Genomic DNA, 16,264 nt, shown 5'->3' with positions numbered 1-16,264 from the left:
AAAACCATACTGCTTTTTCAAAATGACAATACATGAAGGTCACAACTCCTTAAAGAATACCTTCCCTGGCTTGTTTGCAGAACGGTCGCAAGCTTTTGTTTCTCTAAGCAGCTTCATGAGAGATCCTAATAAGAAAACAGTTAAAAGTGCAGTTACAGTCAAAACTAATTTGTCAGCAATGGCATCCAAATATGAACAGTGGTTTCTCAAGAGTCAGTGTCGACAAGATCTAAACGAAATGCAAAGCAATAGTAAAATACAGAAATTCAGTCCAAAAAATGTAGTTCAAAAAATGCTGTGTGAAATCTGAAGTCTGATAAATACACAGTAGCTTATGGTGATAGTGTTGAGTAAGCTTGCCTTCTTGATGTATGATGTATGAAAAATGCTCTAATACAGACTTAATCTGAACAGAAGTAACAACTGTGAAGTGAGAATTAAGATAAAATATTTGAAACATATTCAGTGTACTCATGAAATGTGTAAATCTTAAGATTTTGCTTTTGTTATTTTATACATATAATAAGTGCTTTAATGTCTTAGAACACGATTTGAAATAGTAAGAAAAAAAAGTTACAAGCAACCAGACGGAAATCTCTTCCACACCACCAGTTGTTTATCTACTTCTACATTTACACTCTTAAGCCTGCTTTTACTGCTAGGCTCTGGGTTTAAGGCAGGCTTACTGACAATCAGTAAAAGCTTAGGAATTAGTTCCTAAAAACCTTAGAAGGTTTTTCATATTCAGTTGGAAGTTACTATATAAGTATATATACTTAAATATGTAACATTCAGTGGCTAACTTCATACAGTGTATTTTAGCACTAAATAATACAGCACAGAGCTCTGCCCTCAAGCTGTTTTCTATACTGTTCTGTTCCCATTTAATATTAGATCTTTGACCACTTCTGAGTTACTGTATCATCAAAAGTAATAGCAGCAATTTGTCAGGAGTTGAGAAGAGAAAAATGGGCTAGAACATTCCATTAAATCTTTAAGGTTAAGGAAACAATACCTTTAGCTGTGCCAGAAACAACACTGCATTGTTAGATTTTCAAGGATCTGAAGTTTTGATCAACTGCAGTGCTTCAGTGTGAAATCCAATATTGTGCAGTACCTAATGGTCATAACTCACAGGAAGTTAGAAGAAAACAGTTCATTTATGTGTTCAAATTCTCTTTCCTATGAAAGTTGCCTTCTGTAACTGGTAAACAGAAAGTAAAGTCTTGCCAGTAATCCACAAGACACCTACCTGGCCTAATCAGCTCTGGTTAGCCCTAATACGTTGCTTTTCCAAGCATAAGCTGTAGCCTTTGCTTACAATATTCACTTTAAAAATCTACAGTAGACATTCTAATGCCCAGTACTGCCTATTCTTAGGCAGGAAAGGTCCCAACCCTGGCCTGTCAACTCCTGTCCCATCTCCTCAAGGGTCCTTTGTGCATGCTACACAAAACTGCAATTTCTCCCACATTCTTTTTCTCCTCATTGCTCTGCTCTTACATGTGAGCAAGGAAATTTCAAAAATGGTACAACTACATACCATGTTTTGAAATAATTACCATTCCTATTAAATTAAAAATCAGATTGAGAACACTAAATAATTATACAAACACTGGATTTCTAAAATTCTTTAGATGGCGCTTGGATTTTATGTTGAGGGACATGGTTTAGTGAGTACTATTGGAGATAGATGAATGGTTGGACTGGATGATCTTGAAGGTCTTCTCCAACCTTGGTGATTCCATGATTCCGTGATGTCAAATAACTCTAACAGACAATGGCAAAACTACTAAAATGATGAAACAATTTTTAATATTAAGCGGTATATAACTAAGCAAAAGCATTGTCGGCCTCCCCACTTAGTCAAACTACACTGCACAGTGATGACAGTAATGTTAAATGGATTTTGAGTCATAGCTGGTTTTAGAAAATAAATGGGGAATCACAACACACTGTAACTTGCTTCAGCAGTTGTTTATTACTGGAAATGATTCTGTGACAGGCTTGCATAGAAGTATCTTCCATGAAAAGATTCCAGAACAGTGGTATTACTCCTAGTGAAAGCAGACAACAAGGATGTATTTCATTTTTGCCATGGTGATCCTAAATTATCATGTGGCTAACTATTAATCAGTGTGTGGAAGAAAAGAGACCTCCGGATGTGGCTGGCCATGAGCCAGCAGTGTGCTCAGGTGGCCAAGAAGGCCAATGACATTCTGGCTTGTATCAGAAATACTGTTGCCAGCAGAAGCAGGGAAGTGATCATCCCTCAGCACGCGTGAGGCTGCACCTTGAGTACTGTGTTCAGTTTTGGGCCCCTCACTGCAAGAAAGACGTTGAGGCTTTAGAGAATGTCCAGAGAAGGGCAATAAAGCTGGTAACAGATCTGAGAACAAGTCTTATGAGGAGTGGCTGAGGCAACAACGACTTTAGTCTGGGAGAAGCACAGGGGAGACCTTATAGCTCTCTACAACCCTTAAAGGTTGTGGTGAGGTGGGATTCGACCTAGCAACAGCATGAACAGGAAATGGCCTCAGGTTGCACCAGAGGAGATTAAGGTTGGACATTAATTTTGTCTCCAAAATAGTGGTTAGGCACTGTAACAGGCTGCCAGGGAGGCGGTGGAGTCCCCATCCCTGGAAGTGTTCAAAAAAAATGTTAGGTGTTGCACTAAACAACATGATTTAGTGGGGAAATAATGGTGGTAGGTGGACAGCTGGACTGGATGACCTTAGAGGCCTTTTCCAGCCTTGGTGATTCTACGATTCTGTGAATGTTAGAAAATAAATATGAAGAAAGGTAAGAAGATGGATCTGCAGAAGGCAAAGCAGGAGATTCTAACAGAAACGTTACATAGGATTTCATATTCACCCAATTCTACATCTGCACCATTTTGTTTCATCCTAAAGAGACAGCCTATCATTCAGTTCTACATACAGTACATTTAATAAGAAGTTGGTGCACTTGACAATCACTCTTCCTTAGCAAGATATCTAAATATCTGTAGAAATACAGATTTTAAAATATTTGTGTAAAAGGAAATTTTATTTCACTGTTCAAAAAAACATTTCTACCTGTTCCAGCCAAAAAAAGGTTTACACCTAACACCTCCCAGGTTTTAAGGGCATAACTTGCCTGTATTTTCATGGAATTCTCAGAAATCTACTATCTTTGAAACAAAATGCTCCTATTATAAAGAAATGGCTGAAATTTTAGAGTAATTCAGGAAGGATGAGGAATAGTTGCACTATATTTGTACATCTTAAAGTCCCAGACTTTCAAGGAAAAAAAAAAAGAAAAAAAAAAACTCACAATACTCTACTATGGGCTCAGAGATATACAAGTACACAGTCAGGCAAATTAGCTTTAATATGGATAGATATAGGGTAAATTTGACAAGAACAAGCAGACAACTTTAACGAAGTGAGCAAAGATAAACAAATCTGTATGTCTACTTGAATTAGTACGTACCAATAAATAAAAGTTTCTGTATGACATGGGAAGCAAATAATCTCAAAAAGCAGGGCACTAAAGAGTTTTGAGATCTGATCTAATAACATTTTGGCTCATCTGCTGAAGTGAATGGCTTCTTTTTGAGCATGCAATCCTTTAAAACAGTCCATTCAGTTAAAAAAACAAAACAAGAACAAAAAAAACAACTCACAACCCACTGTGTATGTGCAAGTCTCAAACAAACACTCAAGAAGCCCTTGAGATGTTCCAGAGGCAGAAGAGAGGGTAGAAAGGGAGAGGATATTCGACAAGCATGCACTGCAAGACAACTACAACATATTGTCAACATACAGAATGATAGGAGTTAAGACTGCTATGGCTGGGAAAATGAGGCTCTCGCTATTAAACAACAACAACAACAAAAAAAAAAACATGAAACCAACAAAATGAACAGAAGAGCTGTGAGAGGATTCACTTAAACCCACTCCTCTTCTGTATTTGTTTCCAGTTCGTAATTAGGATAAGCTTCACTGACCTATTAACAGAACATTTCTTCCAACTAAAAGTTAACAGTCTGTGACTGTCCCCAATTCCCCCTCTTGGGAGCTAAGATGACACAGCATGCTGTGCCCACAGGCTCCACTAGGAGCCATCTCCCCACACATCCACTGTTTGGTTCTCTGTTAGCATGTTACTTACACAGCTCGTTCCTCCCACTGACAGGTACCTGGCTTTAATAACGTGCACTGATTGCCTGGAGTCCAACCCTCTTCCCAAGGATGGGCAAGTGATTTCTTAACATGTAAATTGTTGTTTTTCCGCACCTGTTTTTTCTTCTGAAACAGTGTATAAGCTGGGTGGCTGCAAACACTGGGCAGAGAACAGGAAAAAGAACAGGAATAGAGAAGGAGATGCTACCAAAATATTTTCCCACTGTGATCATAATAAAGCTTCCACCTGATCCATCTTAAACTGTACTTGTGCTACTATGCACTCAGAGTACCTATACCTGCTTACAGATAATAACAGCTCTTGGCAAAATTAAGAATAGTAAAGAGCATCTTACACAGCATAAATTTAATATTAACTATATAGCAGAAAGATTAAAATCTCACAGATTTAATGACAATGGCATGGCAGCTGGCAAAGCACAAGACAAACCAGTGTCCACGCACCTGCACTTCATAGAAAACAAACAAACAAAAAAGTCAAACACACTGAATTTCTTGTGGGGACAGTGGTGGTGGAAGGAGAGGCACCTTAGAAGAGTCTTAAATGGGGGCCCAAGCATTGCAGGTCATTCATTTGACCTCATTAATTCTTTCTTGACCCCCCTACCTCTTTGAACATACACTATTCCAACATATTTCAACAGCAGTTCTGTTCAGGCATCTCACTGGCTATGAAACTTTACAGAACAGCAGAAACAAGAGCCCCAGAACACAGCAATGTTAGCCTACAAGCTGCTTTGTGCAGTCCACCTACCAACCAAACAAAACAGGTCATAAAAGTCCTGATCACAGCAGAACACACTAAATCACACTTGACACTAAAGCAGCAAGCTTCTACATTCTGAAGAAAATATATAAAATTAAGGTTTATATTCTAGACCAAGAAAAAAGCAACAAAATTCTGTTGGATTTTTTGAATAGTGGCACTGAACGCAGAGATGCTTGATTCATGGGCTAAAGAGTTTAAAAAAGAGTAAACAAAAAACAAGATATCTCAGTATCTGGAAGATATAAACTGTACTGTTAACTTCATTTTTAAAATAAAGAAAATAAATGAAAAATTGACTTGCTATCACTTCTATAAATTCTGGTATTTTTTTAAAGACTGAACCTGGGAGAAAAGTCTTTTATCCAATACCACCAGCTACCGCATAATGCTGAAGCTCTGCATAGGCAAAGATGGTTGTTACTGGAAAAATGCGCACCAGTAATTTAATACTGACTATGCAAGCTTTCCTAAATTTAGTATTTTCTAATTTGACCTTCAGTGAGATTTTGTGTCCTCCATCAAGTCTCATCATAACCTGTGTCAAACTCCTAATGGCTGTATTTCAGAGTATGCACCAACAGGGGCAAAACTGATGCATTTGTCAACTGAGATATATGTAGATTTTGGATCCTAAAAAGGAACAGAAAGATAACAAGACCATAGAATAATTTCATTAACTGCTTCCACTGAGATAATCAGCAATTACATAGCAAACAAAGATAATACTAGAAAATGAATATTTTTGGATGAAGTTAAACTTAACTAATGTTTTTCAGATCATCTTTGACTTCAAGAGAACACAATCAATACTAGTCATAATTTTGATGAACAGACCTGTCAGCAACTTGCTCACTAAAGAAAAATAAGGGAATATCTATCCTCCCAGATTAGCATGAGACAGAATTTGTCACTAATGAATTTCTGTTGAAAAATACGGTTTCCACACTTGGCATCATGATTTTTAGCAATTTTCCCTGTAATGCTTCTTAGCAGTGTACTTTCACTACCTTCTTTAGTTTTAGAATTAAATAGGAGCTTTATACTCCTGTTTAATTCACTGTACATCTTCATACAGAAATACCCATACTTCCTTACCACTACTCACCCCCATCAACCAAGACCTTCTTTATCTTAAAGGTACTAATCATAGAATATAATCATAGAATAGAATCACAAGGTTGGAAATGACCTATAAGATCATTTAGTCCAACTTCTTCTCTTCATCGCTGCCACCACAAGCACTAACCCATATCACTTAGCTCCTCATCCAGACAATCCAGACGCCCCTTGAACACTGCCAGAGACGGCAACTCCACCACCCCCCTGGGCAGCCATTCCAGCGCCTGACCACTCTCTGAGAGAAAAATCTGTTCTTCCTTGTGTCTAATCTAAACCTCCTCTGGTACAACTTGCAGCCATTTCCCCTTGTTCTGCTCATTGCCTGGGAGAAGAGGCCAAACCCCTCTTCACCACAGCCTCCCTTCAGGAAGTTGTAGAGTGCAATGAGGTCTCCCCTGAGCCTCCTCTTCTCCAGACTGAACAATCCCAGCTCCTTCAGCTACTCCTCATAAGACTTGTGCTCCAGACCCCTCACCAGTTTCGTTGCCCTTCTCTGGACACGTTCCAGGGCCTCAATGTCTTTCCTGTAGTGAGGGGCCCAAAACTGAACACAGTACTCGAGGTGCGGCCTCACCAGAGCTGAGCACAGGGGGATGATCACCTCCCTGCTCCTGCTGGCCACACTATTTCTAATGCAGGCCGGGATGCCGTTGGCCCTCTTGGCCACTTGGGCACACTGTGGGCTCATGTTCAGCCGAGCATCAAACAACACTCCCAGGTCCCTTATTTCTTCATAATCATCCAGCCACTCATCCCCAAGCCTATAATACTGCATGGGGTTATTTTTTTTTTAATGTCTTCTACACATGGAAATGTTTTTTATTCCAGTTGGTCTGTCACTTGTTATTCCTTTGATTTCAAACTTAAAACTCACAAAACTTCCACTTGAATATTAAGAAATCACCAGTTAGCAATCAGTTTAGAGTGGTTTTACACTAAACTCTCAGAAAGACACACCTTCAAGCAAATCACCAGAGCAATGTGCATTTACACTGCAGACACCTCTCACTGAAACTATGCTCCTACCAGCAAAGTATCTCAACTTACACATGCAAAAGGCAGAACAAATCAGGCTGAATAGACATGCACTTCAAAACTAACACCATCAACTAGTCTTCCAAGAATTCAGAATTCCTTCCAAGATGCTACAGCTGCTGACTATGTTTCAAAAAGAATCATTGGCCCACATCACAAGATGAGAATTGGATTATTTCATCTGTGTCAAGGAACTGAATTAGACTCCTAGAAAGGTAAACAAATTAATTTTATATTCATAGGTAACAAATCAATTTGTATCATCCCACTGAGCGCTGCAGGAACTATAAAGCCTCTTTAATTCACTCTGAGCATGCCATTATCTTGCCAGCAAGTCCCTCCCTCTGGATAACTTACAGCCTAGTAAACTACTGAATGTTGGAAATAGAGGCTGCATCTCTGATGAGACATAACTGCAAGTGACAGATCTCTGTTTCCCTAATTGTTAACACTATACATACGCAAAACAGGTTCTGAGACATATCCCACCCCTGACAAGCCTCTGCAAGGGAAATCACCCAAAGCATTCATAGCATGCCTCCAAATCCTGCTTCCCCAGCTATTGATCTGTCAGGTCACCCAAAACTTACACGTAAACATCATAGAGGGGCTTAACTGAACCATCACATAAAAATCCATGTAGAAGAAACAGGCAATTTCTGATCTCTAATAGGTTTTGCATTTAGAAAAACAATATTTATTATGCAACTGAACTGTGTAACCTAGTAAACAGAATGTTATGAGTAGAAAGTACTAATACCATAATAAACTGCAAAAAAATATCAGTGTATACAAGCAAGTAAAGATGAACAATTCTTTAGGAAGTGATCATATATGTGACTTGATAATTTAGAACAAACTTTTGTACTTGCAGTTAAGTAATCACTAACCTGTTTCATCTTTGTCTGACACTTGATCATGATCGCTAATTCTCCAGACCTCTGGCATAACAGTACACTAGTTTATAAGCTCAATGGCATCTGAAGTCAGAATTCTCTTTTTTTTGTTCATTTTTTCACTTACTAGTCATCGTCACTGTCACATTCCAGTCAACAGGGTTAAATGCTATTGTGCCATCCTGCTTATAGATATCTCTTGTTCAAGATGATAGAAGTTTCAAAAACCACCTCTTCCCTAGCAATGTCTATTATTTCCTGGCAGGAACCTCAGAACTACTTAAGTCTAGATGTTCTACATGTCTAGGCAGCAGGCTTGCTAAATCACACAAAGGAATTTCCTCCATGTTTTGTAGAACAAGAACAGTTATTGGCATGGAAGAAGCATATACTGGGGTGTTGACAAAGTGTTTGGAAAACATTATCTAGAACCTGAAAATAATTTAAACAAGGATAAATTTTCTTGTCTAATTGTAGATTATATGTCTATATACAAGAGATAAAGTCAGCAGAAAATGCAACTGGTGCAAAAAAAAAAGGCCTCCCAGTTTCAAGGTCAACTGGCCAAGCATCTGCTTAGGGCCCCTGTTTTTTATGCAATAATTTGACAACAATGTCACACAGCATACATTTTTTGCATATGCTTATTTTTGTTGGCAACTAAACCACTATGCACTCTAAGACCACCCTGCATTGCATCATAGTCCTCAGTAAACCCTGTGTTGGAGAAAACACATATAACAGTTTCTCCAGTATAATCCAGTATACTCTTTCAGATTTTCGTACAGACAAGCCAGGTCTAGCAGACTGTTGGAAATTAACAAGCATAAGAAGTAGGAATTGTGAGAACACATGTCAAAGATGATTTATTTCACCAACACTTCACTGTAAAGTGTTGACCATATAAATGTCATTCTTCAGTTTTCAAAATTCAAGAAAGATCTCATATCTCACTACAAGAATAGCTTCAAAATTAGTTATGGATTCAAGACCATAACATATTCTTGACAGAACAAGACATTTAAAAGCATGTTTTTAAAAGTTCTAGAACCTTTATGGTATTATCTAATATGGTCTTTATGATGAAAGGCACTATGAATGGGAGAAAAATGCCACTGCTCAAAAAGCTGGGAGACAACCTAATGGACAAGTCTCAAAAACATCTTCCAGACTTCGGCTTCAAAACTGAGTAGCAAACTAGGACATGTATAGCTATGGCTCTAAATTGTTGGAGGTTTTCTGATCATGTCATGTCAGGCAGACAATGCTACAGAGAAAGGTAAGCCTAACCCACCTGTATTGACACTTTGACTGTGTCAACTCCTCTACTTGCACAGACACACAGTAGTAACTCAGTCAAATACTTATCTGGCATATTGCATAGTTAGGTATTTGTGTTAGGTATTTGTGCTGTAGTTCAGACAAGAAAAAGCAGTTCACATCTTCTATTGTCCCCTCTTTCTGGTGGGAAGCTCAGTGAAAACTTGATGTCAATATGTTGACAAAGAACACAGCCACAAAAAAGGACAAAACACTGCCTGTGAACTGTTCGTGTGGATATGGAAGAAGAAGGAAAACCTGAGAGGAACTGCATATTTCAAACACCTCCCTTTTCATTCAGGTAAAAGCCATTACTCAAAACCTGTCTTACTGATTGGAGTCACCATCCCTGGATGTTTGCAAGAAAAGTGTAGGTGTGGCACTGAACAACTTGGTGGTGATGGGTTGACAGTTGGACTAGATGATTTTAGTGGTCTCTTCCAACCTCTGTGATTCTATACTGTTTCTTCAATTTGCTCATCTGTATCTGGAAAAAAATCATTGCGAGGATATTGTAAATGTCAATATATGCTCATATCTGGCAAACCAGCATTATTTATTGCTTAAACAGAATCTCCTGGACCAAATTTTTTAATGATGACTGGTATTCACCACACATTGGCCAGCAGAAAAATGTGACAGAATGCAGTACTGCCAGATTTATATTTGTGAGGCAGTTCCAGAAAAATCAATACTATATCCAAACACAATTCCATTACTTTGCAGAATGGAGCAGACAACATTAACATTACCACTGGGACTCTGTGCTGATGCAACAGTACCCAGTAATGCAAGACCCAAATGGGATAAAAATACAGCTTCCTCTAGCATTCTTTCACATCTTACCTCTGTCTTGAACATATTAATTTTGGTGGATCCTGAACTGCCGAGCCTCAGGAAAAATAAAAACTAAGATACTCAAAACAGAATCAGGAAAAGAAACCTATATTCACAAGTAGATCTGAAAACTGACATTTAGTGGTGCAATTCCTCCACACCCATAGCACCTTATTTAAGACCAGACACGTTTCAAAAAGCTTTGCAGGGAGAGAAGCATGAAACACTGAAATAAAAACCATGCTTGCAGAACCTACAGATGGCTTTTTCATAAGAAATGCCTTTAAATATACATTTCAGCCTAAAATAGCATCCAAAGGAAAATGTACAAAGTTCTCTTAAGTAATACACAATGATTCGTTTCAGTGCTCACTATTACTCTTCCTTGTTAGTATGACTACAGCCACATGAAGGGTTGCTTCAGATACAACAGGCACTGTGAAGACACAAGCATACTGTAAGAATATGTGTAAGTATATGCCTACAGTGGTGAGAGCTCCATGTCAGGTCCCAGGGTCACTGGGTACATCTACAGCACACTCACTCCCTTGCCTCTTAAATAAAAGAGCTCCTGATCTAGGAAAGTGAACAGCCCTTGACACTTCAGGCTTAACAACTTCAAAATTAAAGATATCTAAGTGTGAAAATGCTAAGCTTCTAATATGCACATGACATTTGCACGGTTTAGATGGGCACTCATCTTGGAAAAAAAATGGAGAAACATAGACTCAACTAAAACTATGCCCCAGGCACCTTTACTACTGAAAACCTAGTAGTAAGTCAGAGTTGCATCGCTAGGTAACATCTTCTCCTTGTAGCACACTAGCACAAAGGCATAGATTCAGAAGGCTGTGTGTGACACATCTAGTTACAGTCTTTAGAGATAATCCTGAAAAGTAAAGTTTTCCAACAGAATTTCCATAAAGGCACTGACTTCCACTTATTTTATTAATTCGCAAACAGAAATGGTCTAATGCCAGTTAGGTGTCATTGCCTCCCCTAATCAGAAGTGACAGCCTGTTACAGTATACTGGTCTGTTACATTCCCTCTGGTTTCAAGACCAGAAATCTCCTCAAGGAGAGGCCTGACACACAGTTAAGTGTCCTGCAAGGTGATGGTAGTAGTAGCAGGGTGGGAGCTCTTTGAGAGAGAGATCACAAAGACACACACAAAACATTCATCTGATGTTTGCCTACAGTTACTGTGAGTAAAAATAATCTCAACACAATGAATTAGAAGGATTTACATGTTTTTCAGCAGAACTAGGACTTCACTCAAGAGCTGGTCTATACTCTCCTTACAATGCATGGCAATATTGGAGCAGATCAAATGCAGCCTTAAGGTATTACGAATCCCTTCACTGATTAGCATGAAGACATCCCCCATGGCAGTCAGGACACTTGTTTACGTATTGCCCATTCAGAAAAGCTGTTTTAGTCTTTTCATGCTTATTTTATAGTCATAAAACTACTGTGACAGAAGACAATTTAGGCAGGACTGAGGTCTCTGTGCATTATTGTCTGACAGAAGGGTTTATTAACCATTCAGTGCTGATTTACATATCCATCTGTCCAGGTATTTATACCTTACTAATTTTTTTAAAGGACAATCACTGTATGTGAGTATCTGTTTCTGTTACACCCTACACAATGTTACAGAAGAGAGCATAAATTACTTGCTGCCACTGCTTTCCCACAAGAAGCATCTTGTTTTACACTTGAGATAGCAAAATGGCCATGAATCACAGTAACACCAAACTACCAAGAAGGAGCTGCACCTTTTCGCCCTCTTATCTGCAGTATTTCTGTGTCAGGAGTACTGCTGAAGGAACTGTTGCTAAAAGGAAGCTTTGGGAGCTTCATTAATCTGTGTGAGAATGAAAAAGGTCAAAGAACTTAAGTGAGGTCAAATCCAATCGCTAACTAAGATTCTGGTTCCTAACAGCATTGTATTGCTGTATTGCTAAAGAAAGAAAAACAAAAAGTTTAAGGTCAAGAATTCACTACGAAACACCTGAAAAAGCAAGAAGTCACCAGGTAGCAAACAAAAGCCAGTTTCCACAGCAATATTTGTCTATTTCATATGCTCAAGCTGCGTAGATTTTCATATAATTTTAGATTCTAAAGCTCCAACCTGGTTTCGTAGGAGTTATTACAAGCTTGAGCGTAGAACAATCAGCTGTAGAATACTCTCATCAGATTGGGACCCTATACCTTGAATGCCTTGAAGACATGCATCTGACCAACCCTCTATGCTTCAACAAGGGTGGGAACCAAGAACAGACCAACCAGCAACTGCCATTTTCCACTGACTGAAAAGAACTAAAATGAAATACTTATTTCCAGGCAACGATAATGTTAAAAAGTACATCTCAAAATATTCATCTTCCACAATACTCTCTAGCCAGCTTAAGAACTCCAGTATTGTAATTCTGCCATCTCAAACTGACATATACCACAACCATCTCTGGGAAGATAACATACTAAATATAGCCCAAAGTGAAGAGAAGCTGAAGTCTTTATAAAGACACCTTGATTAATGTGACATGACAGCAACAAGAAGATCTAAAGAAACTTCTACCTTGTAATTCCTTGTCATTCAGGATGAGTGAAAAGCTAGTAAAATGAAGTTGGATACTTGTCCGCAGAACAAAAGACCATGAAGAAAAATTGTTACAGAGAAACTACACATTGATAAACTAGGAATTAATCCAAGAGACTAGGTTTTACAGAACATTAGATTCTTGATTTTAGTAGAATCCATGGCTTTGTGGCTTCCATACTGCTTCTAGCATGAACTGTATCCACTAAGACTTAGTAATGATGGCGTCACAGCCTACGAGCATCAAGCTCTAATTCCCCCGCCACCAGCTCAAGTAAAGGCAGTACCAATAACCAGTAAAATAAGGTAATAATTTGCAGCTTTCAAAATAAAATTTAACTCAGCTATGTACACATTAATCTGGGCTACCAATACGCATTCTTAGTATGTTTACTTAAGATCTACTTCTTTGGAATTTTTAAAATAACCAAACCTCAGCTCGAAGATGACCAACTGTACAGTACTATCACTTTTTTTTATTGCTCAATACTTTTGTATTGGCAATAGAAAAGAGACATTATGAACTAGCACAGAACATACTGAGTTCTGATTTATGTAAAAGTTAAGGTTTTCTTATTGAAGAACAGTCATCCAGTGGGGACAATCCAAGAGAAAGGCCTGCATTGACAGTGACTACTGCTCAAAACTTCTTATGCAAAAGGAAGGACAAATTAAAAGAGGAATGAGTGGCAGGTAGAGGAACTAGAGCACATGTGCACTGCCCCTGGGGCTTCATTCATTTACCTTCTCCTGTGAGTAAAGAGAGACACACACAGACTTCAGAGGCAAAGAACCAAGAAGAATAGCTACACCCTATAAGCTGCTCTCAAGCTTCAAGGTTCTCACTGCAGCTTCAAGTATTTCACTGCAGAACAGCTTCAGAGACCAGCAACCTACAGCTAGATATTTACCAAACAGCTACTTCATTTGTCAGATGGTGCTCAACTAGCGATGCAGGGTGAGTTATTCTATCAGAACAGGGAATTCTTCATAATAACACATAAAACTAAGAAAGGCACTGCTGGTTAGCTAAGTAATTATTTCTCCCCAGTTCCAATTTCTCTTCGCCCAGACCATAGATAAAAGTAAACTCTCCACCATCCAGACACTACAGATTCACCATACAAACTCATGCCATGACAGCAACATCCATTAACTACCAAATATACAAAGGTTGATCAAAAAGTAATGCATTCTACTTCTTCCCATGGAAACCTCAACAGATAGGAAGAGCACAATAACTCTATTTGATAGAGTATATCTTTGCTACTTTAGCCAACTTGCACAGAGCAGCAGATCAAGATGCTCTTCATTTCATGGTCTGACATCTGTGCAGGGGTGTCCCTAGCGTGGCTTGTCTTTCACATCCCTATTGCCACTGCCGAAACACACCACTCACTGCCTCGCTCTACTCACATCCAAAGGTTGCTCTCCACAAACTTCCAGCAAGTGTCTGTGAATGTCAGCGGATGCTATCTTTGGAAGAATTGGATGGAAGTGGATGGAAGAATTCAGTGCCACACCTTCACTTCATTCACACTTCCATGTCAGATGGCATTTTGTCAGGGTGCCCCTCATGCTGCCATCTATCACACAGCAACAACATGGAATGGGATATTGGTGGGAAGGTCCAAGCTTTACTGTCATACCACTGACACGTGCCCTTGATCCTGTGATTCAACATAATAAAATAGGAGGCATTACTTTTGAAGCAGTCCTCACATGCACGGATGCATGATTATCAGCCATTTCCCAACTTGCTTCTAAAAGGCTCGATTTTAAGACCTTAGCAGAGTATGAGAAGACTATTTTGATAACTGCAGTGTTAAGATTCTAGTACATGTTGGTCTCAAAATAGCCCCAAATCCATAGGGAACTGCATTTAGATGCTAATTCAAAACAGCGTTTGAAAGAAGACTCTGAACATCAGCAAATGCCCAGTACATAACTGCAGATCTACAGGCTTGGTACAGGCTTAGATGTGCTCCTCCAAACTTGCATGGCAGGGGGGACATCAATAACAACCAGAAATCTGAGTGTATCTCCATCTTGTTAAAAGAGAGTCTGCAAAGGAACACTGTTGCCATACCTCAATGTGTATCGTCTGAAGGGTCCTCAAAACACATGCCAACAACTTTTGCTGTCTTGACCTCAGTGCTAAGATATCACCCTGAAGTCATCACAAAAATACCTTTGCATAATTTCTCCAAATATTTTTGTATAGTTTTTCAGTATTCGCTCTTTTCACCACTCTCTACAGATATCAGTTTGCTCATTAAGAAACTGCAGCACTCACACACCAGCAGCAGTCTGGGTTTATTATAAATAAATCCATTAAATTATAAATACTGAGTTTATTAAATGGAGGGAGCTTTTAATCTTTTTTTTTTTTTTTTAAATCAAATATTTGTTTTCAGAAAGCTCTGTTAGAGGAAAAACAGCACAACAATGCTTATTACTCAACAGTTCCCAGTATTTGCAGTAAGCTACACCTAAACAACATATCTGCAAATAATACTGGATTTAAATAAATGTGCTTTTCCATTATTCGAATTTTAAAACATGAAAAATTCTATGCCTGTTCAGCAGCTTTAAGGACAAAGCCCCCAAACGGTGTACTACCATTCAGCCTTTTGCCAGGCTTTCAAAACATATGACCACTTCCCTGAAGATGCAGACGGCTGCAAGTTTGGGTTTATTCTGCACGGACCTTTTTTTAAGTGGAAAATAAAAGCTAATGACTAACGAGACGTTCCTTTTTACATCTTGCACGGTGAACGTTCCCTGCTGACTCGGTGTGATGGGAAACAGCTGCCACCACCACCACAGTTAGGTTCGTACACTGGAGAGTTCCATGTGCCTTTGACAGCTGGAGGAGCGATGCACCTGCAGCTCCACGTTACTGCACTACTCTAATTTCACATCCAAATTCCTGAATGACCAAAAAACAAACGACTCGAGTTGTAACTCCTATACCCTGAGCTATACAGCAGTCTCAGGAAAGCACTGTCCTACTGATGCATTAAAAGCCTGCCTCCTTGCAGTTACCCAAATCACGTCGTGCTTCTGCTGCTTTGGAACATGGACGAGCTTCCACTCCATCCAGAGGTTAGCAGGCAAGCACCGCAAGCAAGCATTATTTCATCATTTCTCTGTACAAATGCGAGACTGCAAACGTGGAAAGTTTCCACAGGTATCTATGCCACTCTTATGTCTCCTAGATTAGATGCAGCTAGTTTTGTCTCAAAGAATTTATTCCTTCCCATCTGCTTAAAATTTCGGGTAGATTACCCCACGTATTTGGGGGACGCGCTGTGAAGCAGGTCTCTTGAGAGCCTTCCTCACATGTGGGCACCTTACACGCTCGATATCCCCAGAAGACTCCAGGAGAGCTACAACGAGCCCCGGCCGCGCTGCAGGCTCCCCGCCACATCGCCCGCCAGCGCCGAACAGGGACAGATCCGGCACTCGGCGCGCTACGGCGGACAGAGCCCCGCAC

At 39.4% G+C, this 16,264-nt stretch overlaps 1 protein-coding gene across 1 annotated transcript in view; it reads right to left on the bottom strand.

Annotated features, from left to right (window-relative positions):
* The window catches only part of HOMER1 (homer scaffold protein 1), a 94,046-nt gene that overhangs the window by 77,602 nt on the left and 180 nt on the right, over nt 1-16,264 (bottom strand). The gene's annotated exons all lie outside the window — the stretch shown is intronic.

This window comes from Lagopus muta, chromosome Z (genome assembly GCF_023343835.1).
Source record: "Lagopus muta isolate bLagMut1 chromosome Z, bLagMut1 primary, whole genome shotgun sequence".
Classification (NCBI taxonomy): domain Eukaryota; kingdom Metazoa; phylum Chordata; class Aves; order Galliformes; family Phasianidae; genus Lagopus; species Lagopus muta.
The sequence above is the reverse complement of the archived record's forward strand: the minus strand, read 5'-3'. Positions and strand labels throughout refer to the sequence as shown.